The sequence below is a fragment of the Fukomys damarensis genome, unplaced genomic scaffold, assembly GCF_012274545.1.
Source record: "Fukomys damarensis isolate Sample0158 unplaced genomic scaffold, DMR_v1.0_HiC HiC_scaffold_3, whole genome shotgun sequence".
Lineage (NCBI taxonomy): Eukaryota > Metazoa > Chordata > Mammalia > Rodentia > Bathyergidae > Fukomys > Fukomys damarensis.
The window spans coordinates 30271337-30276063 of NW_022900915.1; the positions used below are offsets into that span (position 1 = coordinate 30271337).

Here is a 4727-nt window from a genome sequence, read left to right on the forward strand (position 1 = left end):
AGAAGTGAGGATATAGCTAAGCTTTGGGCAATAAGATCACTGCAGGGTCTTTCACTGTGAGGACTGTAGCACTATTTATAACTGAATCCCACAAGATGAGCAAGGCTGTTATACCAGAGTGGGATCCAGTGGGTGGATATGGTCTTGATGAAGACAGAAATTCAGTTCCTGGCTGATAGGCTGACCTCAAGACAGAACCTCAGTACCTTCAGTGGCTGTTCTGAGTACTGCTGTGCTGTTCTATGTTCCCCACCCTGGGGACCTATTTCCTTCCTCATCTTCCTCCTTCCCCAGAGCTGAAGAAGTAACACATAACTCCAGTGAAAATACTGTGCCAATTTCCCACAGGAGCCTGAAAATAGGTGACAGGAAAAAAAAAAAAAAAAAGCTTTGTGTCTCTATGAGAGGGGTAAATTTAACCAAGGTTTTGTGATTTCAAAACTAATGAAAAGTGAGATTTAGTGAAAAAGACATGACAGAGATAATACACTCCGCCATGAGCCTTTGCATGCACAGGGCTAGAAGCTGGAGCAAAGAAAGCCAGGGTTTTTCTGGGATTGAAGGAGCTCACCGTGAGGTCTAAATTACTAAACTGAGATCACCCCCAATTCAGGACTGGAGGGCCAAAACAATGGGAACCTTTGAGCACAATAGAAATGATTCAGAAAAAGAAAAGGGAGAGCTGAGAAAAAGCCTGAGAGATGGAGTTGCAGGTATTACAGTCAGTGGAATTTGGTCCTGAACAATCAGCTGGAGGAGATTGGGCCCTTAGTGAAACCCAAAACATTTGTTTTGTATTATTATTTTACTTTTTCCTTTTGTCTTCTCTTTTATCTGAGAAAAATACCCAAGCTTTTTGGCCTGTGGATGTTAACAGCAGTATGTAGCTAGACCTGCTATCTCTGGGCTAATAAGATTTAACTACACATTGCTTGAAATGTGAATTGAGATTCCATAAGTATAAAATGCCTACTTGAGTTTCAAAGAGACTACAAAAAATGTAAAATATCTCACCAATTTTATGTTAACTACATATTAAAATATATTATTAGATTAAATAAATTATAGCATTGTAATTAATCTCATCTATTTTTTTTAACTGTCATTACTAGAAAACTAAAAATTATTTGTATGGCTTGCATTATTTTTCAATTAGGCAGTGCTGGTCTATGTTGTGGTGTGTACTACTGGTTCTAACAGCATTCCTTTGTGGGGTATATGTATATATTTAAACAAATTAACACAATCCAATGGTTCTAAAATGTAGTATATTTAAAAGTCATCTGGGAAACCAAAGAAAGTGCCATTCAACTCCATTCCCGCTCTTACTGGGTCTGGAATGGGAAAGAGGAGTTTTTATTTTTAACCATACAAGGAGGTCCTCTGAATGTACTTTTAAAATACCAGCCTGATGTGCTCAGTACTGCACTGATCCCGATGGATTCTAGGAAGTTCTGGTTTTTCGCTCGTGGGCAGGAGCTGCTGCTGTAATCATCTCATATTTCTGTTGATCGTCTGAAACTTGGGCTAAGATCCTTCCATGACAGTCTTGGGATTAGATTAACCAAGCTTTAAAAAGGCCAAAACCTCTAGCACAGATGTAGTGAAAGATGGCCTGCACAGCGCTGGAGTTACTCTCCTATGTGTGGGAATGCGTGGATTAACAGAAAATAAAGGCTGAGAGGGTGCCCCAGTGGTAAGGTGCACACTAGAGACAGCGGGGCGCATGCAGGGGCACGGAGACACCAGTGCCTAGAATGGAGAGCTTTTACTTTTCTGCAGGAAAAAACTATTGGTCTGACCTAGGAACAGATTCCTAGTGTAAAAGTGCAGAGAGAATCAGCAGAAAATAGATGTTTCAATAATAAAAGTCTCAGTGGAGACCACAGTGATTAGGAGGCAAATTTTGGAGTCAAACCATCTAGGTCCTGTGATTATTTCCACCTTAGGCAAGTCTTTTGCCCCCTCAGAAATAGCTGTATCTTTTTATAAATTTGTTGTGAACATCCATGTATATATAAATATAATATTTATTAGAATGGGCACTGTTGATTGGTGTCTAAAATATTTGGTGTGGCTAAAATGGAGACAAGGTCAGGCTTCCACCACAGTGTACGATTACAGCAGTGACAAGGAGGCCTGTAACATTTTGCTCAAGAATAATGAAAAATGTGAGGCAGGCAGCGGAACCGCTGAGCTAAAACCGCAGCCCTTGCCTTTCACTATTACCAATGAATGCTTAAGGAATAACAGAGAATCTGGATCACTTGCCACAATACCATGTGCAAGTCAAATTCTACGCTCCTAAAATGTAAACTGCTGGAGGGAATTTGGATATAAGATCCCAGGAGTTTTGAAGTTCGTCACTGTGTGTCCATAGTTCAGGTGCAGATGAAAGGAGTGCGGGCGGATAGGATGGCTGGGTTGAGCATCAGTTCCTTGAACAAGGGCTATCTTGAAGGCAAAGAAACTCTTTAAGGTGAACTTGATGAGCACTGAAGGAAGGGCATGTGAGATTCCTTCAATAAAAATGTATCTAACTTACAAAATATATAATATTTGGGAGGGTGCCGCCATCTGAACTAGGTGTTAGCTGTGACGTGTGTTTAGAAGGCCATTTTCGGGGTCTTGGATGTCAGTGTTTAGTTTGCTATGACTACGATCTTTGTGCATCTCGTGGTGGAGGTGGTGCAGCAACAACAAGGCACACAACTGACCGCCCAGCGCAGGCATATTAACAAGGGTGGGTTTTGGTTTGTACTGTGGTGGGGAGGCTTTCTCTGTGGAGCAGGCACAGTCTTTTACTGGTCCCTACTGTGGAAAAGTGGGCTATACGGAGACACCTCTTTGAGGACAGGCTACTTCCCAACACGCAGAAATAGCCACAGAAGCGATCTGTCCAAGCTGCGCAGCTTCACCTGGAGGGGATCCTAATGATGTCACGGATGACTCTGCGGCTCACCTCACACTTGAACACGGAGCCCCTGGAGATGCAGATGAATCAAGCATGCACTTCACTAGCAGTTCTACTGGTGGACTTTCTTCTTCTCGGAGTTCGGGTTCTCCAAGCAATAGGGAAGCCGTGGGCCCTGTAGCTGAGCTTCTGTCTCAGTTAGCAGGAGTGGGATGTTCTGCAGGAGGACAGCGTAATTCCTCTGGCCCTTCCGCCTCTCCGTTACGACCGCAGATGCAGCTGCAGCTAGAACAGCAGCAGCCCGGGCGGGCAGCCCTGGACCCCGAGCTCCAGTAGGACCGGTGTCACCACCGCGACCGCGCCTCCCACAGCAACAACCGCCATGGCGAGCACAGAAAGCAGGCAGCAGATGCTCCAGAGCTCACAGTCTCTCCTAACAAGGTTAAACGATCTCAATGGTCCGAAGCAGCGCGCCCGTTCACGGAAAGCGAGCACGCAGACGGAAGCCTGTTCCTCCAAGAGCTCCTTCTGTCCACTTCTGCAGGAAGAGAGCTCGTCCTCAGGCGAGGATGAACGGGAGAGATGGTGGATTTTGGTGCTATGGGCTGTGTAGATATTATGCCTTCAGATGTCGCTCTAGAAAACCTAAATTTAAGAGTAATAAAGGAAATGAGCCTCCACCACTTCCTGTCTGATGACTTCCCACTTCACAATGTCCTCCGTGCTGTATTTGCCAGTGAAAGTGGACAGCAACTATCTTGAGTTTGACTGGTGATTGTAATTTCAGGTCTGTCACTCTTGTTACATTGTGTACATCCAAAAGGAAGAGAAAAATATATGTGCTCATCATTTCCGCTTGACTGAGTTTTACTTCTAGCAGGTAAACGTAGGCAGCAGTGTAGGGAGGACCTCTGCTTCCTGCACCCCAATCCTAATACTCCACATTCAAACTGAAGAGGAAAATGGAACTCTCTAATGAAGCTGCTGTGTGTATTTATGGATATTAATGAGTAAAAACTGCTTGGACGGCAAGTATATTGTGCTCATCATTTCCGCTTGACTGAGTTTTACTTCTAGCAGGTAAACGTAGGCAGCAGTGTAGGGAGGACCTCTGCTTCCTGCACCCCAATCCTAATACTCCACATTCAAACTGAAGAGGAAAATGGAACTCTCTAATGAAGCTGCTGTGTGTATTTATGGATATTAATGAGTAAAAACTGCTTGGACGGCAAGTATATATAGGCAATGTGTCAATGATGAGCATATTTTAAAAGAAGGATAGGAACAGAAGGAAATTTCTTCAACCATTGCAAAGCAGCAATAGGAGCCTAAATGTTTATAGTGGATAGGTAAGTTAGTTGCACAAATGTTAAGTGGGAGGCTTATTGGGTGTTGGCGGCGGGGAGGAGAAATAGGGAGTTAAAATAGACTAGGTGGATTCTAACACTCTAGTTAGTGTCCCTTCAAGGGAAAAAGCACTACCCTAAATCTTGGGCAGTAAATCCATGTGGATTGACAGGAGGGGGACGAAATCAGACTGTGCATTTAAGGAAGCTCATAGAGTTTCTTGCTTTGCTTCAGAACCAAAGAAGGACGAGTAATGATAAAAATCAAAAGTGGTGGCCCACTCCTGCACTCTGGGAGGCTGCAGATTTCAAGCAGCACAGGTTGAACTTGTTTAGGGAGAACTTGTTTTAAAACACTGAGAATGTAGCTCAGTACTGAGGTCCTAGACTCAATCCCCACTACCACCATGAAAGAAGGAAGGAAGGAAGGAAGGAAGGAAGGAAGGAAGGAAGGAAGGAAGGAAGGA

General features: G+C 43.9%; 1 pseudogene; it reads left to right on the forward strand.

Moving 5' to 3' along the window:
* The first annotated feature begins 631 nt into the window (after positions 1-631).
* LOC104847794 lies at positions 632-3609 on the forward strand (annotated as a pseudogene).
* Positions 3610-4727: the final 1118 nt, after the last annotated feature.